At 48.6% G+C, this 26,567-nt stretch overlaps 2 pseudogenes; one reads left to right on the top strand and one right to left on the bottom strand.

Moving 5' to 3' along the window:
* The first annotated feature begins 9,264 nt into the window (after window positions 1-9,264).
* Window positions 9,265-26,567, top strand: part of LOC142586385 (uncharacterized) — a 29,736-nt pseudogene continuing 12,433 nt past the window's right edge.
* LOC142584526 (uncharacterized) lies at window positions 14,930-16,622 on the bottom strand (annotated as a pseudogene).

Below are 26,567 nucleotides of genomic sequence, written 5' to 3'. Positions count from 1 at the left end.
CTGGCCGCTCGAGGCACTTTGCGTGTATTCGCGGGCTTCTCTCACGGTCGGAAAAACCCTTTTATGTAGCACGTATTAAGCAACAGAGTGCTCTGCCTTCCACGTTTTCTTGAGAAGATTCAGCTGAACAACTCTCGAAACCAGCTAAAACCCGCAATAAAATATTTCGTATGACTTCAGTTCTTTTTAGTGCCCATTTCCACCCCTCCTGATGAAACACTTGACGTTCTTTTCCCGTTACAGATAGTATATTCCTTATCTTTGTCCTTCTCTATACACATACTAACACGGAAGGAACAAACTTGGCTAACTCTCTCTCTCTCGCTCTCGTCTCCACTCTTCTCCCTGTTATTTCAATCAATAGTACAGCTAAAGCAGCAGGCGCCTTCGGACCACCTGCGCTGGCGCATATGCGTTGCGCATCGGACAAATTGGTTCTGCACACAGGCCAAGGAAGAAAGGCGTCGCTTCGGAGTGTCGCCTTTTCTGCTGGCGTTCTTCATCACTGTGATGAGACTGCAACAGGGGAGAAAAACAGAACTGATGGTCGAGAGGAACGGGGCGAGAACGAAACGTTGTCAGGGGGCGCATTCGCGCCGAGAGTTCCCTTATGCAAGACTGAATTCGTTTTGAAAAGCCGTGCAGAGAACTCGTTCACACGTCCGCACTCATTTCGTTTCCTTCCTTTCATTGCGATATGTCTTGGACTGCTGAACGGGACTCTTGGCTGTCTCAGAGCATTGATCATTCTCGGCACAACAATGCGTGAGGAGTCTGGAAACAGCTCAGTCCGCGCTTCTGGTGACGATTGCGTTTCCACAGCAGCAAGTCGCATTTTTGTCGCTTGTGCTGAGAAATATGGCCAAAACTTCAAGTACTTCGTCGCGTTCTTTGCCTGACTTTGTCGGGCTTCTACCCTATTTGCTTGAACCGGTAGAACAGATACACAATCGCTGTAGTCGCACCCTGTTGTCTTCCGCAATAGCTGTTTTCCTTGGGGTACAAGCAGTCGCCTGTACCGATAGGTATACGGGCGGCAGCTCCTTACACACTTTCAAACTTGAAAACGCTTATGTCCCATAGCGAACAGGCAAATGAAAGCACCCATGTCTTTTGTGAAAAATTAAGTATTAAGCTGGGCTAGAGAAATATAAGAGCGAAACGCATTGGTGAAACGAGAACCGCTGCATGATTTCATAGAGCCACGAAAGCAGAAAAAATGTAGTCATGGGTGACAATGGGCAAGGTGCCGGAAAGTCGCCAGAAAGTGCGATCAGAGTACGGACTTGCGCAAAATTCGCCTATAGAGACGTTATGAAGAAAAGACGCGTCACGTATAGGTGAGGCCCCCTCGGAATAGAGGATGGCCATGTCTATAGAGAACAATAGAAGACGTAGCAATAGCTGCTACCACTAGCTTATTCGTGACACTTTGGCGACTACGAGAATGGCATTCTGCGTGCGCTTGCAGTTTGTTTTTCCTTTCTTTTAACGGTGATGTTCAGTTTTGCGCCAATTACTTAATTGACGCCAACGTACTCACGGGGCGAATAAATACTGTGCTGTTCTGCGCAGTACTACATATGCTAAAGAGAAAGAGAAATGATAAAGGAAAGTCAGGGAGGTTAAGTGAGCTGACCCAACGCTTCCTATAGATAGCACAAGGCCTCTGCACTATGCTTTATGATGTCATGCTACTATAGGCCCGAAATTTTCATTGCCAAGCGCAGCGTGACGAAAGTGCTGGCGTCAAAATCCCCGCAGTTTACTCAGGAGCATCCCCATTAGGGCAGTCGGGCCAGGTAGCATGCCGTCATGGATCGGAGTGCACAGACCTTGTGTAATCCAAGAGGCTTTGGCTGAGCCCGAATGATTACCCTGCACTGGGGAAGGAGAAAAGAGGAGTAAAAATAAGTAGAAGGAAATAAGAAACTGTTCACAGTATGCACGCACAGACATACACAAGCATTCATCGTTGAGCCAGTCACAAGCGGTCATATATATATTGGTGGTATTGAAGAAATGCAGCAGCGCTTTAGTAGATTTGTACACCGCAGGCGCACGATGCCACGCTTCCAAAATATTCTTTGCAGTAAAATGCCTGTCACGTAATTTTGCTAAAACGGTGCTAAGGGCAGACCTCCGACCTTTGTGGGATGGGCAGGCACACATGTGCTGTGGAGCTCTTTCTGTGCCACGTGTGGACCAGCCGGCAATGTTCGCCATTCCAGGTTGGAAGGAATAGAAAGTAACACCTATTAGCAGGTGCCGCAGTACGATATTTTCACGTCGAGTGAGATCAAGTAAGAGTTTTGTATGGTTTCGCATGTAGGTCCATTGCGTGTGGCGCATTGAGGGTACGTTAAAGATCCCCTGGTGGTCAAAATGAATCCGGAGTCCCCTACTACGGCGTGCCTCATAATCAGATCGTGGTTTTAGCACGTGAAACCCCAGAATTCAGAACTCGTTGGTCACATCGAGGGGCAACGGGGTTGCGGTTCATCACGCATGGTCCTCTAGAGGTTACATCACATTATTTAATTATGACACCCATGGAGAATAAACAGATCGCGCACTACATTAATGCGTTAGCATTCTTAGTGCACTTCAGGGATCTTTCCGGGGGCTATCTGTCCATATGTCCGTGTGTGTTACTATACGGGGTGTTTCACTTAACTTGAGCCAAACATTAAAAACATACAAGTGCTACGCAGCTGGACAGAACCAAGGTAATGTTGTTTGCCGTCGCTTGGAAGCACGCAGATTATTTTTTGGATTCCGCCTAATTATATAACTAATCCTAATCAATCAATCAACTTCTCAATTACTACAGTTAAGTGAAAAGTGTGAGAAAATTGTAGAACAACATGAAAGACTCCCGATACAGCTTTCTGTTGCTCAATATGTGCTACATAAGAGTGTTTTTCCGAGCGTGAAAGAAGCCCGCGGATACACGCAAAGTGCCTCGAGCGGCCAATCGTGCGTCAATTTCGCATGATTCAATTCGCGTGTTCAGCAGAATTATTCCTACGGAACACGCGAATTATTCCGTCCATCACGTAAGACGATCGCTTTCAAGATAGGGCCTGCAGCAGTGAGCGAATTCACCTTTGTGTTGTCTCTTGCTTCAACGTGAACTAAGCGGCGAGAACACAGCGCACACGAAGCTATCAGCACTCGGTGAACCGTGTCCTCGTCTCAGATCGCATTCAAGATAGGGCCCGCACGTCTCGCTTGAACGCGAACTAAGCGGCGACAACACAGGCCCACGCGGCCGCTCCATACGCAGGCGCCACGGGAGCACGAGGTTGGTCACGGGTGGTAATGATTCGACGTAGGTGGAAGGCGCTAAAGAGCGATAACAACTTATAATGATCGGAACGTCATTAGCGCACTTGGCGCCGCCACCTGCAGTAGTTTGCTTGCGTCATCAATTTACCTTGCGCCGCCGTCTGCAACAGTTCATGTCGCCGCAGCACTGTCGTTTATACTGGTCGGATCAAGTTGCATACCATTGATAATGACACCGGGCTGCTTGGAGATGAGCAAGTGGCACAATGCTTACGTATACTTTGACAACTCGCAGAATAGTTTCTGCCTAAATTTTTTTGTGCTTCGTTCTAAAAGCAGATGTATAGTGGATAGCCCGACCGCGGCTTCATGCGTGTCAACTGGTTATTCTCCGCATGGGCTCTCTCGGGAGGTGCTTGTCTTTCCGACGCATCTACCATTCGCTAGCGTGGTCGACGTTATGACGCAAGCGACCACGTTGATTTAGCATGCACAGACGAACTTCGTTTTGTAGATTTATAGCCGAGGAAGCGCAACTTGCGTCTGAACATTATATATGAAATCTCTACATTCTACTTAGTACCCGTCTTGATCTATTTGCTTCGCTTGATTTACTCTCTCTCGTTCCGAGCGCAGAAGTTTGCGCACAATGAGTTGATATAGAAAAAATGATATATGAAAAACAGAAGACTCTGTCTGAATTGTACGTAGCCGCCTTGTAGTTCCTTTTCTTTCGTCTTTTCATTGTAACTTACAATGTATTTTGACCCTAAAACGGGGCGGGTATTTATTTATTATTTATTTATTTAGCAATACTGTAAGCCTTTTTACAGGCTCATACAGGAGTGGGTCACAATCAAAACAACAAAACATTGTTTGTCAAAACATAAGAAAGCAATGAAATACACTAATTATTACAATTCAAAGATATAACATGCAAACAAAACGACAGGCCGAAGCAAACAGTGCAAGGCAGATAATACAGGGAAGGGGTAAGAGCTACGAACAATTCAGATGTTGTGGGAAACGGCCACAACACAGTTGCGCAACTCAACGTTGTAGCGAAGCAGTAAATAATCGGAAACAGACCTAATCATAAAAAAGTGCACGTATCTTGGTTGCAAATTCTTCGATGGAGTCAACATGTGCAATTGGTTCCGGCAGACGGTTCCAGGCTTCAATTGCAGATGGAAAGAAATGAGTATATAAATGCGTTGCAACGCGCAGAAAACTGTCTGATGCACTTACGGTCATTTGTTCTTTCTGAATGTTGGAAGGGTGGCCTAATGTACTTTGTTTTATCTGTATTTATGTGCCCGTGATAAAGAAGGAAAAGGAACTTCTTGGCAACGATACGCCGTCCTGATATTAGAGTCGGGATATTTGATTGTTCACGTAAAGCAGTGACCCTGTCGTACGGCGAGTATCTGGAATAAATGAAACGGAGTACCATGCGCTGTATTCTATCAAGTTTATCAAGGAGGTAAGACTGCTGCGGGGACCATAAAATACTGGCATACTCAAGTATTGGCTGAACGAGGGTTTTGTACGTAGTTAATTTGCCATGGGATGGTGCTGTTGCCAATTTACTACGTAGGAAATTGAGCTGTCTAAATGCCTTTGCACATTCGATGTCAATGTGAGTGTCCCATTTGAGCGAGCTCGAGAATGTCACACCCAAATATTTTACAGTATCTGATCTTGTTATAGCAGTGCCTCTTATGTTGTAAGTGAACATGTCAGGTACCTTTTTATGTGTAAAAGTGATGCATGCTGTTTTACTGATGTTGAATTTCATTCCCCACCTATCACAACAATTCGCAATGATGTTTAGTGAGGTGTTTAATTTGAACATCCACAACCGAACAGTTGTGTATACAACACAATCATCTGCAAAAAGACGTACGGTTACGTTAGGTTCAACACATGATGGGATGTCGTTGACATACAAAAGAAAGAGCAATGGCCTTAGCACGGACCTCTGTGGCACACCAGAAAAAATTTCAAGGCTCTCTGACTCATTATTGTTTACCGATGCGTATTGTGATCTGAGTGCAAGGTAAGATGCTATCCACGCAACGGTGTCAGATGCAATGCCAATAAGTTTAAGTTTTTCGATCAGTTCACAGTGAGGCACTTGATCAAAGGCTTTGGAGAAATCGACGATAATGGCGTCTCCTTGTAGTCCGGAATTAATTATCTCTGCAAAGTCATGTAAAATTTCCTATAGCTGTGTCACTGTAGAAAGGCCCTTCCTGAAACCATGCTGTTTAGGGTATATCAGGTTGTTGTTTTCTAAGTAACTAATAATGGATTTGTTGATAATGTGCTCCATTAATTTGCAACAGCAGCTTGTTAAAGAAATCGGTCGGTATGTGTCTATGTGCAACTTATTGCCACCTTTGTGAATCGGGATTACTTTTGCGACGAGCCACTCTGAAGGTAATGCAGCTGCTTGAAGCGACATCCTAAAAATCCTGTGTAAGAACTGGGCTAGTTGGGCAGAAAATCGTTTTAGAAACGTATTGGAAGTATTATCGGGGCCGGGCGTTTTTTTTGTGTCAATGTTCAAGAGCAGGTTCAGTGTGCCTGGCTCAGTTATAACGACGTCGCATCGCTGAATCAGATGCAAATTGTTTGTTAAACTATTTAAAAGTTAGTAACCGTTAGTAAAAGAAATGGGCATGGGCCGGACATGTAATGAGGAGGGAAGATAACCGATGGTCACTAAGGATTACGGACTGGATTCCAAGGGAAGGGATGCGTAGCAGGGGGCGGCAGAAAGTTAGGTGGGCGGATGACATTAAGACGTTTGCAGGGACAACATGGCCACAATTAGTACATGACCGGGGTAGTTGGAGAAGTATGGGAGAGGCCTTTGCCCTGCAGTGGGCGTAACTAGGCTGATGATGATGATGATGATGATGAACCGTTGTCTACTCAAAGACTAACATCCCTTAAACATATAGTCAACAAAAGCAACGGATGTATCCCCCAGAACGTTTCATAAGAGTCATAAAAGTAAAAAAAAAATGCTCTGAAGTATTGCAAGTATCACTCAAGTTGCATGGACTACCGAGATTTCACGTTTTTTTCGATAGACGATGAGCGTTTCCAGTGATTTATTTATTTGAATGTGATTGTAAACGTATACAACTATCTTGTGGCCGGTTTCTCCACAAACATTAAATAGTTAGCTAACGTTTCGAAGTTCACCAGCATTCAGTTAAATTGGTGCTATCTCTGTTACGGTCCTCTTTCTTGATTTAGGGACCAGTGTTGGAAGGAGTTGGAAGTATACCAGCCACTAGGTATCTGCTGCAAATCTAGGCGATTGCACGCTTGCGGGAGCAAAAAATACGGACATGCTCTTCGCTAAAGTGTTCTTTTCGACAGTGGACCACTCTGCACATGGATGCAGTTTAAGAACATAGTTCCAGAGAGAATCCTCTCTGCATCCATGTACCTCTTTGTTAATTCGATCTTTTCTATATCTCCCCCCCGCCCCCCATTTCATCTACGCAATTAGTTGCAACATTGTCTGCATGGCATGCCTCAATGTTACAAAATAACCGTCATGAGTCTAAAAGATCATATATGATAAACGCTCAAATCAATTCCTTGTGTTTTTCAACGTGGGCTTAGTTAAATACCGATGCTGCTGCCAGGAACGTTGATCTTTCAGAGACACATGTGGGTTGCACACGTACGTGCCTACATACACGGTGCCCAAGTGCTACTGTCGTACGCACAGTTTATCACTTGCTCTAATGGTACTTGAACGCATATACACTATACAAACAAAGAACTTCTCTTTCTGATATACACACAAAAAAAAGGAAAGAAAAAAAGAAGGCTCGAGTAAGGAGAAAGCGTGAAGATTCGACTCTTCCGCCTCTGAAAGCAAACAACAGGTGGCGTACCGAAGCCGTGTTCTTTAAGTGTTCTCGACTCCGCGCCGAGCTAATCCCCTCTAACAGGCCCGTAGCCAACAGGACGCGCGTAACAACTCCGGGCAACGTTCGGCAGCCCAGAATCTCGCCACGGCCGCATCTCGTGCTCCGGACTCCCCACGATCGATCGCAACAAGCGAACGAGCCCAGTGAGAGGCCGAGATGGCTGGGAGGAGGTCGAGGGGGGAAGGGGCGGCACGATCCGAGTTGGATGCGGTGACACGATAGAAGCAAGGCCCAACATCGGGCGCCAGGCGAGCAGAATCGATGCGACCCGGCGCCGGCCGTCCTTGTTGCGAGAGAACAAGCCTCCCGCTTCTTCTTCCCCATTCGCGTTCCCCATTTGTCCCTCGATCCGCGCGCAGCATCCGGACGCAGGGCCAAAGGGCTCGCGACGCGTACCGCGCGGTGCTCTTGTTGACCCGTGCGTGCGCGATGGAATGCGTGCGACTCGGACACGGGCGTCTCCGCCAGCCTGCCCCTCCACCGTTTGCTCCTCTTCCTTACTCTCTTTATTGTGGTTCAGTAGCGGAACAGGGAAGTGTGTGATAAGATAGCTCGCCAGCTTAGGCAGCGTCAGCAGTTACAGCGCCGCTGTGGCACTAGCGATGCGGTCTATAAAAGCCGCTGCTTCTTGATAATAAAGGTTATTGTTGCTTGTTGAAGGTGAAGAACACACACTTCTTTGCGTCTGTTCGCGACGCAAACATGGTGTCAGAAGTGGCGCCCGCCGATATGAAGCACCACGGTTCTCGCACGTCAGATTAGTCCTGAAACGAGGACGCCGCGGGCCCATTAAACAGTGTCGGACGCCGGACAAGCCAACAGGTACCTTACAAGGAAAGACCAAGTAGGATGGCTTTGTTTCAAATTGCTTTACCCGAGCCCTTCACCTTCGCAACACCCAACGACTGGCCTCCCTGGAAACAGCAATTTCTTCGCTTCCGAACTGCGTCTGGACTAGACGGGAAGCCAGGAAAGAGTCAAGTAGATGCATTGATGTATCTAATGGGACCTCAAACCGACGATATCTTCAAAACGTTCAAACTTGAGCCTGGCGACGAGACGTTTGAGGTCATACTGCAGGAGTACGAGGCCTACTTTGTTCCTCGACGGAACATGATTTATGAAAGGGTCAAGTTTAACACCCGAACGCAATAAGACGGCGAATCCGTCTAGGGATTTTGTTACTGCACTTCACGCGCTTGCTTCCACGTGCGACTACGGGGAGCTTGCTTGAAAATTTAATTCGAGATCGTCTCGTGGTAGGTACCGAAGACCGTAAGATCTTGAGAGCTCTGCAACTCGATCCGGACCTAAAACTACAGAAAGCATTGTTGGTGGCACGACAGCACGAGACCTAGCTTCACCGCGTGCATAGCTTCATAGCTTCACCGCGACATAGACATAGCTTCACCGCGTGCGAGAACAGGAAGTTTACCAAATACAGTCCCAGAGGAGTACGCGACAAGTGGGGAAGAACGTGCCTCCGCCGGAAAGTAGAAACAACGTTCCCAAACCATGGGGCTGGTGCGAAAGAAACAGACACAGTCGAGCGTCCTGTCCAACGAAAAATGCAGTCTGCAGAAAGTGCGACAAAAGAGGACACTTCGAGGTGGTTTGCCTATCAACCAGAGCTCTCAGGAACGTCGAAAACCGGACTGAGGAACCAGGCTTCCTCGTAGTCGCATTTCATTCATCCCCTTACAGGTGGGAAGTTCCCGTTCTTGTTGAATACTCGAATATGGTATTTAAAGTAGATACTGGCGCGGACGAAACGGTCATTCCGGCGGAGCTCTTCACTCGCATCTTTCCCGCGATAAAACTTCAACCAGCAAGGCGCCGACTTCAGGGACCTGATGGTAAATCCCTTGCCATATCTGGTATAGCTGCCATGAATATGACGTTTGCAGGAACGAGCAGCCGCGAGGACATGTACGTACTTCAAGGCTTCCGAACCCCTCTTGTAGGAAAACCAGCGATAAAAAGGCTCTTCGTACTATCACAAATCAACGTAGTGATGAAACTGGACCCCGAATCTGACTATCCACAAGCGTTCCAGGGACTGGGGACCTTCAAAGAAGAGTACGACCTCAAGTTGAGTCCGGAAGAAAAGCCTTTCGCACTGTCGTCCCCATGTAGAGTCTCCCTGCCTTTGTTCGAAAAAAGAAGACAAGAGCTCTAGCGGATGCAAGCACTAGGCGTCATTTCTCCTGTCACCGGGCCTACTACAAGGTGCGCACCTATGGTTGTCGTTATTAAACCGTCGGGTGCTGTTAGAATCTGTGTTGACTTCACGGAACTCAACAGATGCGTTCGACGAGAATGGCATCCCATCCCGGTCGTCGAGTACACCATCGGAATGCTATATACGGGCAGCCAGCACGTTTTCGAAACTCGACGCGAACTCAGGTTTCTGGCAGATACCACTGAGTGATGGGAGCAAGGAATATACAACCTTTATCATGCCCTTCGGACGATTTTATTCCAACTGACTTCCGTTCGGAATTTCGTCGGCCCCCGAACATTTTCAAAGTTTAATGGGACAGGTTCTTTCAGGACAGGAGGGAGTCGTCTACCACGCAGGCGCAGCATGACGAGCGGCTTCGGGCAGTGATGGACCGCCTGCGCACAGCGGGCATTACTTTGAACGGAGATAAGTGCGAGTTCAGTGTCACCCAGATTTCATTTTTGGGACATACAATCGGGAACAACGCAGTGCGTCCCGATAAGCAAAAGCTTGACGCGGTGACATAAATACCACATCCGGCGTCCAAGACAGAGTTACGGCGCGTGATGGGCATGTAAAATTATCAGGCCCGCTTTGTGCCCCGCATGGCGGAAGTCCTTCAGCCTCTTTCTTCCATGATGAGCTCCAGACAGGATTTTGTGTAGGGTCCAGCGTAGGAAGCTGCCTTCAAGAAGTGGGAGACTCTTCTTTCATCGCGCGGACCCTGTTCTGGGAATCTACGATTCAAACATGGAAACAGTGGTCACAGCAGACGCCTCATCGCACGGTCTTGGAGCTGTCCTGCGCCAAAGGCAAAAAGACGGTCAGTTCAAAGTGATTTCTTATGCTTCCAGAACTCTCATAACCACCGAGCGGTGGTACGCCCAAATTGAAAAAGGACTTGCCCTCGTGTGGGCTAGCGAAAAGTTCCGTGATTATCTCGTAGGAAAGCGCTTTAGCCTCGAGACAGATCACAAACCACTCGGGCCAAAAGGAATTGACTAACTGACACCGAGGCTACAAAGAATGCGCATGCGTCTGATGAGCTACACGTATGACATTGTGTATGTTCTGTCAGGATTGAGGGGCTCAAGCCCACCGCTCGTAACCAGTTGTCAAGATTGAAGTCGGGCAGCAATTAGATGATAGCTGGCCCATTCCGTCGTCCAACTTATCCACGCTGAGGACGTTGTTGAAGGGAAGGACTGCTTCTCATCGAGAACGAGGAATATGGGTTTTATCTACATCAGGACGTTGCAGTTCCTCAGTATAGCATGACTGCGAGAGAAAAGTACACTGAGCAGCCGCACAACAGCGGTTTATAAACACTCGGTCCTCCCTCGATCCAAGGGTGAGGGAAACGTTCGACCAGTCATCGTAAACGAGTCGCCTCTCTGCGGGCGGGACACACACACTCACACACACACACTTCTTTGCGCGAGGTTCATGGTCCCCAACCGAGGCCAGACGGGCTTCGTAGAACTCGGGGCTTACATCAGGAGAGGTGCCTTTTATTCCCCGAGCTGACCCCCACAGCGCGGCCGGTTGCCCATTGTCTTGCGTCATGAACGGCGCGTGGGAAGGGACCTCGAACTACGTTCCCCCGGGGACTCCCTTGTTCATAGCAGACCACTTTGGCGGGTTCAGGTACAAAGCCTGCTTCGTCGCACTCATCTTGGCTCCAGTGACGGAGAGTCAAGGACGCGAGTATTGTTCTCCACACACAGTCGACTTAGTGACGCCGTGGCTAGAGGTTGACTTGACTTGACTTGACTTTATTGAAATTTAGACAATATTCAGTTGTCCGGGTGAAGAGGGCTAAAGGTGACACACGTGGTCACCTGACTAGGCCCTAGACACCCTGAATTCACGCAGGCACAGTTTCGACATGGTATGTTGCGAAGTACAATTTTTTTTACAGGAAGATTATAACAATTCACATACAGCAATATACACACACTGTACATTCAAATCAATCTAAGTAAGGATGTATAATAACTACAAACATGTTCACTTGACCAAAAAAAAAGAACAAAGCAAGGAATCCTAAATGGATCTCCTATACGACAATAAAAAAAAATGTTCACATGACAAATATGTTCACTTGACAAAAAGAACAAAGGAAAACAAATTCTAACTGGTTTATACACGACTTAAGAAAAATCTCTTTGCCAGGTTTCGGAAAGCAGGCGAAGAGGAACAGTTTTCCATGAAGTCAATCAGAGCAGGATAAAGGTTTAACACATTAGGAATTTGCCAATTTAACAGTTGTGTCCCGTAATTCGTCCTGCATTTAAACTTGATGAAGTTGGTTCTCCTAAACTCGTAATGGGATTCATGTTTGCTATACCTCAAAGAGAAGAGTTGTGGATCAATTTTGAAATCTGAATATGCAAGCTCTGATAATCGCAATTTATATAGTGGTTCAATGTCCAGGATTCGATTCTGCGAAAAATATACAGATGTTGATTCACGTTGTGGTAGATTTTCAATAAAGCGCACACTTTTTTCTGTAATCTATGGAGGCTTTCCATGTTAGACCTAGTAGTGGTGCCCCAAACCAGCAGGCAGTAATGCAGTCGCGAATGAACAGTATTAAAATACAGTTGACGTCGCATATAACGAGGCAACAATAAGCGAAACTTATTAAGCATACCAATACAATGTGCAATATTGCGCTTAATATAGTGAATATGGCAAGACCAACGAACGTTTTCATGAAACTGAACACCTAAAAATTTAATTTATGTTACCTTCTTTAGCAGTCGCGACTCGAATGCCACATCATTATTAATATAAACAGGTCTGTTAACAGGGGTAAGAACAATGTACTTAGTTTTGTCAACATTTAATGAGAGTTCATTTGTAACAAGCCAGTCAGATAGATTCTTAAGACATAAGTTTACACGCGGAATTAAGGAACCCAGATTTTCACCAGAAAAAAATACACTTGTGTCGTCAGCGTAAAGGATAATAGAAGGGGTTTGTGGGATAGATACCATGTCATTGATGTATAAAAGAAACAGAGTAGGTCCTAGGATTGACCCCTGAGGAACCCCAAATTTTATTAGCTCAGAATTAGACGTAGCATTATGAATAACAACATACTGGGAACGACCGGAAAGGTAGATCTGTAATAATTTAAGTGCCTCGTATTCCATAATACGGTAGTTTGCTAAGAAGTATATTACGTTTAATAGAATCAAACGCTTTGCTGAAATCTAGAAAAACACCTAATGTGTACAATTGATTTTCTATGTTGTTAATAAGCTAATCCTTAATACTGAGCAATGCAGATTCAGTTGATTTCTTCCTCTGAAATCCGTACTGGCTGGGAGAGATTAACTAGTGTTTGTTAAGATAGGTAGTTTGCGGTGGCGTTCCAGGAAAAGTTGACGCCCGCTGTCGCAACTGGCTGGCAAAAGTTGCACGTCAGCGGGCCGTTCTTAACAGCGCCTCCATGGCCCGGAAAATCTCGAATGTCCAGCGCTGACAACCTCTGGGCAGGAAGAGAACGGCGGGTGGCCAGGGGGTGATGCCTTGGCTCGCAGCGACCACTTGTGTAATGATGTCACCGCCCCAAAACATCCAGCTAGGACAGGCAACTGCAAAACGAACCCCACAACATGGCTCTGCGCCGTGATGACGTACCTTGGATCTCACTGTAGACGCGCTAGGCTTCAAAGAAAACATAAGTGCAGAAACAAAAAATGCTGCATTTCGCTATGCGAATTTTTGAAGCAATTCCGTGCTGACAAATTCAGCAATCATGGAGGGAATGCTGCTAAATGAGAGGGTATCTTGTAGGCTTAACAAAATTAACACTAGTAACCCTAAAATTTAGGCGGGACCCTTAAACGCAGAATTCAAATTAGCCTGCTCAAACCATCCGCATTACTATGCAACTTTCCCTTCTTATATCTAACGGAGAAGTGGTACTCTTGTAGAGTGAGACTCCATCGGAGCAAGCGGCCATTTTTGTGTGACATTTGACTAAGCCACGTCAGAGGACAGTGGTCGGTCTCGAAGATGAACTTCGCTCCGTACAAGTAACACGACAACTCCTTGGTCGCCCAAACTAAACAAGCGCATTCCTTCTCTGAAGCGCTGTAGGCTTCCTCTCTTACATTTAGTTTACTGCTGGCATAGAGGATAGGATGCTCCTCGTTGTCGTCGCCGACCTGACTAAGTACCACGCCCATACCTCTGTCGCTTGCGTCGCATTGAACTATGAATTCCTTTGTGTAGTCAGGCGCGCGAAGCACCGGAAGAGAAACCAATAGCGTTTTCAAACTTTGGAAAGCGTTCTCTTTGTCCTTACCCCAGTGTACGCTACTCGGTGCTTCTTTGCGCAGGGCGTCCGTTAATGGACTTGCCATTTGCGAGTAATTCAGAATGTACCGTTGATAGTACCCCACAAGTCCTCAAAATGAACGAAGGTCTGTTTTCGTGCGCGGCTGAGAAAATTCTCGAATCGCAGCTATTTTCAGCTCGGCCGGCCGTCTCGTGCCCTGGCCGACAACATGGCCCAGATAAGTAACCTGCGAACACCCAAATCTACACTTTTCCGCTTTCATCGTTAAGCCGGCTTCCCTCAACCGTGAGAACACTTGTTTGAGGTGCGATACGAGTTGTTCCCAGCTGTCCGAAAAAAATTGCTACATCATCAAGATATGGCAAGGCGAACTCCTGCAAGTCTTTTAGGACAATATCCATTAACTTAGAGAAGCTAAACGGCGCGTTCTTCAGCCAGAAGCTGAGTGCCAGAGGGCGAAAAGTACCTACAGGTGAGATAAATGCGGCATAGTGGCTGGCACTTTCTGAAAGGGGAACTTACCAGTACTCCCGCACAAGATCTATGGTTGAAATGTATTTAGCAGCGCTAACTCTTTCCATTCGTTCCTCAATGTTGGGTATCGGGTACAGCTGATCCCTAGTGATAGTATTTAACTTTCTGTAGTCAACACACGGACGAAGGTGCTTGTTAGGGGTTTCTACCAGTATTAGCACTGACGTGTAGTCACTCTCAGCGGGCTCAATAACTCCCAACTCTAGCATGCGCTGTATCTCTGCCTCCATAATCTCTCTCTGTCTTGGAGGCACCCTGTAAGGCTTTGATCTTACGGGTTCGGTTGATGTCGGCTCTATTTCATGCGTTATTAGTTCGGTTCTACCCGGCCGATCGCTGAATCTGTCGAGATATTCCCCTAACACCCCTTTTAGCTCATTTAGCTGCTCTGGTCTTAGAATGTGCGAGTTTACCGAATGTTTTACTACTTCTTCTAGGCCGATTTCAGGGTTGGAGGTCGCCCTATACTCCTTAAACTTGGTACTAGTGCCATCCTGCTCTTTGATGGTATAGTTAACGACTCCGCTCCATTCTACATACGGCTTCATCAAATTGCAGTGATATATCCTCACCTCCTTCCTGCGACCGGGCATTTTCAGAGCATAGTTATATCTGAAAGTTCGTGCAACACTTTAACGGGCCCGTCACAGTGAACTTCAAGCTTGTTCTTTCTTGAATGTTTGACGGTCATTACCTGGTCTCGGGCGTTAAGCGTACAAAGCCTCCCATTCTTGTCGTAATAGAATTTGGCGCTCTTTTGAGCTACTCTCATGTTCTTTTCGACTAGTTCTTGGGTTGCGCTTAGCCGTTCCAGCAGATTTAGCACGTATTCAACCACTGTTGGACTTTCTCCTCTTTCTTCCCACATCTCTCTTAACATTCTCAGTGGAGAACGGAGTGTCCTCCCATACACTAGTTCTGCTGGCGAGAACCCTGTAGCCTCAAGTGGAACCATTCGAAAAGCAAACAAAGTTGCCGGCAGACAGTTATCCCAGTCCTCCTTGTGCTCGTAACAGAGCGCACGCAAAACTCGCTTAAGCACTGAATGCCACCTCTCTACACTGTTTGACTGACGGTGATAGACGGAAGTGTGTATCAACTTTACCCCGCACTTTTGCAAGAATGTGGAAGTCAGTGCGCTGGTGAATACTGACCCTTGAACCGCCTGAATTTAGGCTGGAAACCCAACTCATGCAAATACTGTCAAACGAGCGCCCACTACTTCGGTAGAGCTGAGCTCTTTCAGAGGGACTGCTTCTGGAAACTTTGTAGCCGGACACAGCATGGTAAACAAGTACCTGTAGCCCGATTTTGTTCTTGGAAGAGGCCCTACCGTGTCTATCACAAGTCGCCTGAAAAGTGCTGTTATTAAGGGCACTACCTTTAGTGGAGCTTTCCATGTCTCTCCTGGTTTATCCGAGCGCTGGCAGGCGTCGCATGATCTTACAAAATTTTCTACGTCTTTGAAACAGCCAGGCTAGTAGTATTCCATAAGCAATCTTTTCTTTGATTTGTTTAGGTCTAGGTGGCAGGAACACCCATTTCCATGACAGAGACTGAAAAGGTCCTCCCTGTACTTAGTAGGTACGACTAACTGATCTAAAATCCTACCTTTTCGATCTCTGTAGTGCGGATACAACAATCCCACTCTCGCATGTATCGTCATGTTGCACCTAGCAATGCCTTCTTTAGCTGTGTGATGTAATTTAGCTAAGCTCTCATCATTCTTTTCCTCGGCTGCCAGTGACTCTCTATCCACACGTAAGAGCTGATCAAAGTTCTTTGAGGCCGGTGATAGTAATGACCCTGTCTCGCTAGCGAGTGCATCAGCGGGCTCTTCCTGCAGGGGTGAACGTTGACACCCTGGCGATACGCTCTCATTGAGCTGGCCAGCTGGCAGGCTTTCCTGAACTGTTTTTTCATCCTTCGGGCCTAGCTCTCATTCGGTTATTGAAGTTATCTCTTTGGCTGTTTCCGCTGGAGCAGCTTGTGCATTTTCATCTGAAAGCGACGCGATTTTACGAGCTTGGCCTCGCGTCAATGCCTGTACTACGCCCTCTCCCAGTTTAAGCCCTTTTTCACGCAGTAGCTGATTCGAACGATTCGAAAAAATGTAAGGGTACTGCAGTGACAAAAATTTGGAAACTGCAGCCTTGGTCATTAGCTCCCCGAATGGTCCACTGATTTTGACTTTGACCATGGGCAGGCACACGCTGTGTTCTTCTACAACCTGTTTGATCCATGCTACTTCTCCGGTGAAGTCATCTACCGTGACGTAAGACGGATGGACAATGTCCATCGTGGCGGCACTGTCTCTTAGTACCCGGCATGGTTTGCCATTAACTTGCGGGTCGTGAAGATAAGGGTTTAAAGTTCCATATTCTCGTCTTTTTCATCCACGTAGGAGAAAACTACGCTAGGCTTCCCGCAGTTTACAGCTATATGTCCCAGTTTGTGGCATTTATAACAGCGGGTTGGTCTGAAAGATTAGAACTTTCTTTTCTGCTCTTTTGGTACTGTTTCCCCATTTCGTTTCTCCTCGCTCTTTTCTGAGGGCTTTTCCTCCACGTCTACAGGCTCCGGTCGTATAGTCTGCGAACCCTTTTTGAACGGAAATGGTTTCCGTGGTCCATTTCGACCGTTCCAATTTCCGTCCTCGTCGTTCAACTTTCTACGCGTTGCGTAGTCTTCGGCTAATTCAGCCGCCCTTTCCACAGTGTTTACATTCCCTCTGACTTGCACCCACAGCTTCAGAGATGGTGGGATGCTTTTGTAAAACTGCTCTAGGCACATGCATTTAATGATCCTGTCTCTGCTGTCGTACGCTTCCGCGCTTTTCAGCCACTCGACTAGGTTGGCCTTTAAGCCGTATGCAAACTCCGGATACCCCTCGCTATCTTTCTTGCCTGTGATTCCAAACATTTGCCGAAAATCTTCGGCTGAAAGGCGGTATTTCTTCAGAAGACTGGCCTTGACCTTCGCATAATCATATGCATCTTCCGCACTGAGTCTGGCGATTACCTCTGCAGCTTCACACGCCAACGTAGACAGCAACCGCTGTGGCCATGTACTCGGACCGAAGTTCATCTTCTCGCAAGCCCTTTCAAAATTGCTTAGGAGCAAGCCTATGTCGGTCCCGACCTCAAATGGCTTTAATAGCCTGACCACGCGGTAGGATTCTGCCTCACTTGATTGTCCCAGAGTCCCTTCACTTCCTTGAGACAACTCCAAACGTTTGCTTTCAAGTTCCAGTTGCATTTTTCTTAACCCGCGATCTTTATCACGTTCCTCTCTCTCTGTGTCCCGTTCTTCTCTCTCTCTGTCCCATTTCTCTCTTTTATTTCAGAAGTTCCAACCCCATTTCAATTTCTTGCTCACTGGCCTGTTCGGAAATTAGCTCCAATAATGCCGCTTTTAGCATTTCCTTGCGTACGTCTAGGCCCAGTTCCTCACCAACAATCAACAATTCGTCTCTCAGCAGTGTCCTTCACTCCATGATTGCTGCTTTACTGCCTTGATCCTGCTCGCCAAATCTAGCTAGGAAAACACAACCTAGCTAACACTCAGCCATCTAGCTTTCCTACTGTTCTAAACAGAGCAACCACAAAATGAAGTCTAGAGAGTCAAAGCAAGAACAAAGCACTCACCGCAGACACAGCACTACGTCGCAAAGTCCATCTCACCGCTGTCATCCAGTTGTTAGGATTGTAGGACGATCCCACCGCTGCGACCAGTTGTCAGGATTGGGGGGGCTCAATCCCACCGCTCGCAACCAGTTGTCAAGATTGGAGTCGGGCAGGAATTACATGGTAGCTGGCTTATGTCGTCGTCCAACTTACCACGCTGAGGCCGTTGTTGAAGGGAAGGACTGCTTCTCATCGAGAACGAGGAATATGGGTTTTATCTACATCAGGACGTTGCAGTTCCTCAGTATAGCATGACTGCGAGAGAAAAGTACACTGAGCAGCCGCACAACAGCGGTTTATAAACACTCGGTCCTCCCTCGATCCAAGGGTGAGGGAAACGTTCGACCAGTCATCGTAAACGAGTCGCCTCTCTGCGGGCGGGACACACACACTCACACACACACACTTCTTTGCGCGAGGTTCATGGTCCCCAACCGAGGCCAGACGGGCTTCGTAGAACTCGGGGCTTACATCAGGAGAGGTGCCTTTTATTCCCCGAGCTGACCCCCACAGCGCGGCCGGTTGCCCATTGTCTTGCGTCTTGAACGGCGCGGGGGAAAGGACCTCGAACTACGTTCCCCCGGGGACTCTCTTGTTCACAGCAGACCACTTTGGCGGTGGCGGGTTCAGCCACAAAGCCTGCTTCGTCTCACTCGTCTTGGCTCCAGCGACGGAGAGTCGAGGACGCGCGTATTGTTCTCCACACACAGTCGACTTAGTGACGCCGTGGCTAGAGGCTTGCGGTGGCGTTCCAGGAAAAGTTGACGCCCGCTGTCGCAACTGGCTGGCAAAACTTGCACGTCAGCGGGCCGTTCTTAACAGTTCCAGGCCGGGACTTGACGGTGGCGGACGCGCTTTCTCGGTCCCCTCTTCCACAAACGGAATCCCTGGAACTGGTGGACGAGATGCACGGCTGTCTGCGATTGGTGACTTCGTCAGTCCCGGTAACAGTGCCGAGTTTATAGCTTATCGCGCACGAGCAACAGCAAGACCCAGTATGCCAAGCTCTTATCAACCTGTGTACAAAAGGCGGGCCAAGCCGTTGGGACGTTGGGTTTGACCTGAAGCCTTACTGGAACGAGAGGCAAAGCATTGCTCTTGTCGAAAACCTGCTCATGTACGGCTCTCGGATAGTGATCCATCCACACTACGGCAGCTCGTCCTTAAAATAATTCAGGAGGGACACTTCGGCATCGAGAAGTGCCGGGCACGTTTCAAGAGCTCAGTTTTGTGGCCAAGTATCGAAGCGGACATTGAACGAATTGTTAAGGCCTGCCACAGCTGCCTCAAGCAGAGCACCAACCGAAAGATGCCTCTGAAACAGACCAATTTTCCAGATAGGCCATGGCAGCGCATTGCGATGGATTTATTCTTTCTTGAGGGAAAATGGTGGCTGATCATCAAGGATTATTTTTCACGATACCCGGACCTCGTACCGCTGAATAACTTGAGTTCACCCCCACAATAATAAACCACTGCAAATCCATTTTCGCCAGAGACGGGATTGCGGAAGTAGTTATTTCTGACAATGGGCCGCACTTCTCAAGAGCCTTCGGCATCGAATTTTCAAAGTTTGCATCAGAGTACAACTTTCAACACGTGACGTCTAGCCCTCATTATCATCAGAGCAACGGAATGACAGAGTCCACCGTGAAAATTATCAAAGGTTCCTTAAAGAAAACTGCTGACGCTTATAAACCTCCTCTGGCCTACAGGACAAGCTCACTGAAGAACGGATACAGCTCCGCTGAGCTACTCATGGGGAGACGACTGCGCACGGCCCTGCCCACGTCCAGCGAAAGCCTCCAGCCTCGGACCCCAGACTTTCAAGAACTGGCAGCTTTCGAGAGGTCGCAGCGTCAGCGCCAGAAGAGAGACTACGACCGACGCCACGGAGTGCGCGATCTGCCAGAACTGTCCGAAGGAACAGACGTATGGATCGTAGACCTCCAAAGAGAAGGAGTCGTTCGAGGAAGCACCGACGAGCCCAGATCGCACGGGGTCGACTCCGGGGAAACTTACCTAGGCAGAAATCGCACTCATCTCGTCCCGCTGCCTTCGACAAGTTTAGAAGACGGCCGAGGAACAACGCAGCTGACAGCGGAATCACCAGAAATAGGCAATGATGAAAGAAGCAGCGCGCAACAGTGTAACGATCCCCGTCACAATCACACACGAATGGGAAGGTGTGTGGTTCCTCCAGAACGATTTCAAGCTTCTTCGTAACACGAGTGGCTTCATGCAAAAAAAAAAGAGAGAGAGGAGGATGTGTGATAAGATAGCTCGCCAGCTTAGGCAGCGCCAGCGGTTACAGCACCGCTGTGGCACTAGTGATGCGGTCTATAAAAGCCGCTGCTTCTTGATAATAAAGGTTCTTTGGTTGTTGCTTGTCGAAGGTGAAGAAAGCGCACTTCTTTGCGTCTGTTCGCGACGCACACGGGAGGTGTTAGCGGATGCCTACTAGCGTGAAGTGTGCAAGTTCGGACACTTAAGGGCTGGCTATATCAAAAGCTTAGCTAACAGGAAACAGTCACCGTCAGGTCCCAGCCGAGGCCTAAGCATTCTTCGTCTTTCTTTGTTCTCATGATGTCCCTGAGGTTGTGCTCTCTTGCAGCTCATGGTGCCGATTCTTCTTATTGAAAGAAGGAAATAGAAGAAATAAAAAGAAAACAAGAATAGAAGAAGAAATAGAGAAAAAACAAAGAAGGAAGAAAGAAGAATTATTCATGTCCCACGCACTGTGGGAATCGATGTAAGCGAAGCATTCCGTGCTGGATGCTTTTATTTAGGATAATTAGCGGTGATGTTGACAGCTAAAGCTTAATTCCTTCAACGTTTAGTCTAACAGGAGAGTGGTGAGTTGATGTTAAACGTTACCTTGCGGGCACCACTGCTGTTTGTCTGCGTACTACACAGAACACAAAGGGAGGGGTGTTTGCTTGAGGCTTTGTTGTGCGCCATATTTCATAACCTCTGAGAGGTTTGAGCATAGTCATTGCCTCACATGGCACACCGAATTGTGGCAGAAGTATTAAACTTGAATTCGGTTATGGGGCTGTACGTGCAAAAACCACAATCGGATTATGAGGCACACCGTAGTGGCGGATACCGGATTAATTTTGACGCCGTGATGTTCTTTAACGTGTTCTAAAATCTAAGTGCACGTGCGTTGTCTATTTCGTTTCTTTCGAAATGCGGCTGCCGCGGTTGGGATCAAATCCACGGCCTCTAGCAATGCCATAGCCGTAAAGCTAACGCGGCGGGCACAAAAGTGTTGATTTGACGGTCGACGTTTTCCATAGTATAGCCAGGACCTTGCGGTGTGCTATAATTAATGCGGCTCTGCTTCTGCACGCCCTTCGTAGTTTGTCCGCTTGACATATTTGCATGGTGTTTATTTTTCAGAAATAGCAGCAACGTACTGTACCGTGCCTTGAACTTAAGCTTATCTAGTTTCCCCGCAACCGCCGGCGTATAGTAGTAGGGTTTGCTTGCCTTCTCACGCCACGTCCCCCCGCCCTCCCTTGTGTGGGAACTACCTCTTCTCTCTCCTCACTACAGTTCTATCTACGTCGCCTCTGGACTCGCACCTTAGTAGAAAGGGAAGGAGGAGGAGGAACTTTACTATTTCAGAAACTGTTGCGCGGTTTATTCCTGGGTGGTTCCCTCTGACAGGGCTCCACTGGCGATCGCGGCTCGCCGGGCCTGGTCGAGGGTCGCCAGTTGTCTTCCCAGGTCCAGTTCGGAGAGTCTCGCCTCCCAAGACCACATATTGAGTGTGTGTGTTGTGACTCGTGGCGAAATTGCGTCGCCCGGACGGTCGGTACATTCGTGTGTTATGTGCGCGAGTGTCCTGTAGTATTTGTTGATGTTGGTCCTGTAGTATTTGTTGACCTGTCGTTAATAACTCGTGGCTCGCTCGTCGGTCTGTCGGGGGCTGAAGAACGGTGTGGTCTGCCGCTCGGCTAGTGAGACCTTGAGCTGCGCAGTGTGCCTCTTCGTTTTTCCGCAGGCCTTCGTGTCTGGGGCACCAGACGATACCGTGGGTCCATTCTAGTGAGCGACCCAGGATTCGAATGGCTTGTATAGGGAGCGTTCCATTCAGGTATAAACGACACGCCGCTTGTGAGTCCGTAAGGACGCGGGCGGACCTTCCCTTGCTCTCGGCGTCGCGAAGTGCGAGAGCGATCGCTGCTGCTTCTGCTGCTGCGCTGCATGTGACGCAGATGGAGTCAGAGACTACCAGGTTCCCCTGATTGACAATGGCGAGTGTGTATTTGGGCCCGCAACGTGGCGACGAGCGATACGGGCTAGCGTCCGTGTACTATGTATCTGGGTCTCTGAAGCAGCGTTTGTGCAATATGCGGGCACGCGCTGCTCTTCTCTCCTGATTGTGGGTGGGGTGCATGTTCTTGGGATAGGGTCTACTACAATGTTCTCTCTAATGTGGTTAGTCAAGAGTTGTGTTTCTTCTTTGCAGTACTGAGGTGTCAGCGAGTACCCTAGCCGTTGAAGAAGGTGTCTTCCCTTTTGAGTCCTGCTGAGGCGCTCCCTCTGCGCTATGAGCGTGGCACTTGCTAGCTCCTCAAAGGTGTTGTATACACCTAGCGCTAGTGATTTCTTTGTGGTTGTGCTTGACGGTAGCTGTAAAGCCGTTTTGTACGCCATTCTTATGAAAGTGTCCATGCGCTCTGTCTCGCTTTTGCGCTGACTTGATGCGGGAGTGCGTACGTGACACGGCTGATGACGAGGGCTCGTACCAGTCTTAAGATATCGTCCTCTGTGAAACGATCTTTTCTGCGCGCTACTCTGGCGATGAGTGATACGGTGCTTCTTATAACGTGATTTAGTTTCTCTGAGGCTACCTTTATGCCGTTGTTCTCCTGGACGTGTATACCTAGTAAGCGTGCGGTCGGGACGCGCTTTATAGGTTGCCCGGCAATCTCGAGATGTATTGGCGGGGCTCGATGCTCCTTAGTTTGCTTGGGCCGGACTTGAAGGTACTCCGACTTGTGTGGGGCACACCTCATTCCTGCTGTGGTTAGGTATGACTCGATGTGTCCGATAGCTGTGAGGAATGTGTTTTCTCTGTCACCGTATGAACCCTTGGTTGCCCATAGGGTGATATCGTTGGCAGAGAAGGCACATCCGAGTTTTGGGATGTTTTCCAGTTGTAAAGCAAGTTTTCTAAGTCCGATGTTGAAGACGAAAGGCGATATTATTGATTCTTGTGGAGTACACTTCTGCGGTAGATCATATATGTCTGATAGTAGGCCTGCTATGCCGATGCGGGCTTTGCGGTGGCTGAGAAAAGCCACGGTATAATGGTATACTCGCTCTCCGCATCCTATGGCGGCGAGGCCATCTAGGATGGATTCGTGTGCTATATTATCAAATGCTTTTTTCACGTCGAGGGCTAGGAGTATGTTGTTGCTGCCCGGTTGTGGGTTGAGGACCTCTTCCGTACATGCAATCGGGGTGTAGTCCATGTTCTTGAGTACAATTCGTTCAAGAAGCTTGCCCAGGCAAGGCGTGAGCGAGATCGGTCGTAATTGATCGAGCCTGCGCGGTTTTCCCGGTTTGGGTATAAGGACTATGTGAGCTGTAGTCCATTCCTCGTGTAATGTTCCTCCCGGTGTCCATATTTCTTCGTTCAGCTGCTTCGTAAAGGCTCGCAGGGTTTCATCACTTAGGTTTCTCAAGATGGCGTTGGTGATCCCATCGGGATCCGGTGCCGTGTTTTTCTTGAAGCTCTGTGCTGCCGCGTATACCTCCGCATACGTGATGGGTGCATCAAGTATCTCGTTCGGAGGTCCCGGATATTGAGGGTATGGTTTCGGATGTCCGGTCCGGATTCCCGTGTATGTTTGCTGTAGTTCCTGTAAGAGTTCATCCTGGGTTCCCGGATATTCGCCAACGAGTTTTTGTAGGGTTGTGTTTGTTTCTGTTTTCGTATTTGAAGGATCGATGATGCTGCGGGGTATGTTCCACGTCTTTTTGGTGCTTAGCGTGTCTTTAAGCTAATCGCAGAACGTGCGTCAATTGTCCCTGTGAACCTTCAGGGCATAATTGCTGGCCTGTTTTTTGATGTTTGATATCCCAAGTCTAAGTTTGCGATTTAGCTTCTGTGTGCGCCATCTTTTTCTGAGGCCTCTGCATGCTTCCCATAAGCGTATCAGATGGTTGTCGATTGCCGGCGTGTCGGTATCGGTTCGGTACACTTTAGTGTTGGCGTCATATAGTTCTTTGATGCTTTGGGCCCACTCCTTGATCGTGGTCAAGCGGCCTTGATGTTCCGGGAAGGGCGGACTTGTATACAAATCGAGCTGTTGCCTCTCCCTAAACTTAGGCCAATTTGTAATTTTGGCTTTCCCTAGGGGTCGGCGTAGTTTGGCCGAGGCGCTGGTGATTTCGATAATATAGTGATCACTACCCAGCGAGTCGTCTAGGACCCTCCAGCTTGTCCCCAAGGTATCATTGGTGATGGTGAGATCAGGGGTCGTGTCTCAGCTGGCGCTGTTTCCTATTCGAGTAGGCGTACCTGGTACAGTAATTAGTGTGCATTCGTGGCGCTCTATGACTTCTAGGAGCTTGGTGCCCTTGGTGTCTGCTTTCGAGTAGCCCCACGTGTTGTGCTTTGCATTGAAATCTCCGGTTATAATGAGGCAATCGCGGTGTTCCAGCATTACCTGTAGGTGTCGGAACAATGACGCGAAGTCAGGCTTTCTGTCGCGGGGGGGGGGGTCTGTATGCGTTGCATACGACTTGTTTAGGTCTTCCCTTCTTGACAGGCCATATCGTGGTGATGGATGGATGGATGGATGGATGGATGCAAAACTTTAATGCAGGTCCTGAGCTACGCGACTCAGCGCGCTGCGGGCCGCTCCCACGTTGGGACAGTCAGGCTATACCCAACCGCCGCATCGTGGGCCCTCTGGACAGCCCATAGTTGCGCCCCGGCATCGGGGCTCTTGATAGCGGAGAGCCACTTGTCCTCATTAATTTGTTCTGTGCCTCGTAACGAGGGGCAACGCCAGAGCATATGGTCTAGGCTAGCGTTTTCATTGCCGTGCCTGCAAGAATCAGTGGCATAGGTGTCGGGATAAAGCTTGTGGAATAAAGCTGGGCTGGGATACGAGTCTGTTTGCAATAATCTGAGGGTCAATGCCTGCGCTCTATTTAACTTCTTGTGTGGAAGGGGAAGTTTCTCCTGCCGAGATAAAAGTGCTGCACAATTTCATTGTATGTGGTCGGTTGATCTCTGTTCTCCACCACTTCGGGCCGGCGTTGGAGTTCTCCATGGTCGCGGAAAGCGAGACCTCGCGCCTTGGAGTGGGCCAGCTCGTTGAGGTTTGTGGGGCCTCCCACGATCGATCCCATGTGAGCGGGGAACCACGTGAGGGTGTGGGTAGCGATGCTTTTGCCGTCGAGGATGCGATAGGCTTCCTTACACACACACCCGCCGTGGTTGCTCAGTGGCTATGGTGTTGGGCTGCTGAGCACGAGGTCGCGGGATCGAATCCCGGCCACGGCGGCCGCATTTCGATGGGGGCGAAATGCGAAAACACCCGTGTGCTTAGATTTAGGTGCACGTTAAAGAACCCCAGGTGGTCAAAATTTCCGGAGTCCTCCACTACGGCGTGCCTCATAATCAGAAAGTGGTTTTGGCACGTAAAACCCCAAATATTATTATTATTATTATTCCTTACACACAGCGCCAACGCTGAAGGCGCGGATGGCTGCCCTGGAGTCGCTGAAGATATGGGCATGTTTGTCGTCCAAGAGGGCCAAGGCAATGGCCACTTGCTCGGCCGCACGCGGCCGCACGCGGCGTTAACGGTCGAACCCCTGTGGTTGATCGACACTACCGTGAAATTGTTGCTGTTGCCATACTGGGCCACGTCAACAAAGCAGCTGCCGCCAAGGAGTTCTGTCGCGCGACGTAGGAGCGCCACCGCCCTGGCCTTCCTTCTATCTACGTTGCGCTGGGGATGCATATTGCGCGGGGCAGGCGATATGAGGATGCTATCTTTCTGCTCTTTCGGAAGGCCCTGAGGGCGTCTTCGACAGTGGCCGGGGGGACGCCCATCTCTGTTAGGGGTCGTCTGCCTGCCCGGGTGCCGGAGAGCCTGAGAATCTGTGCCCTTTCTTGTGCTTCTGCAATTTCTTCCAGGGTATTATGAATACCCAACTGCAGGAGTCGGTCGGTGCGTGTTGTTTGAGATCCGACCGCTGGTACGATCTGTTGGGAACTCGGCGCTGACGCCCGTGGTTGTACCTGGGTCGCAAGCCCCAAGGGTAGCGTTGGCCTGGCGGCCTGGGGTACAACTGCAAGCATCCGAAGGTCCCGGCAAAGCATGAGTCGACTGGTAACAACGAAACAACTTGTTTATTTTAACATCGCAAAGAGTTGGCGGTCAGGTTTGACCGAAGTAGAGAGACGGGAGAGCACTTCACTCAACTGAAGAAATCGGAGCCCTCCTCTGGCGTCCGGGGGCAGCTGTTTTTATACTCTCGCAGTTGAGGGCAAGAAGGAACCCCTCAAAAGACGAGCACGT

Source organism: Dermacentor variabilis, chromosome 6, assembly GCF_050947875.1.
Source record: "Dermacentor variabilis isolate Ectoservices chromosome 6, ASM5094787v1, whole genome shotgun sequence".
Lineage (NCBI taxonomy): Eukaryota > Metazoa > Arthropoda > Arachnida > Ixodida > Ixodidae > Dermacentor > Dermacentor variabilis.
The sequence above is the reverse complement of the archived record's forward strand: the minus strand, read 5'-3'. Positions and strand labels throughout refer to the sequence as shown.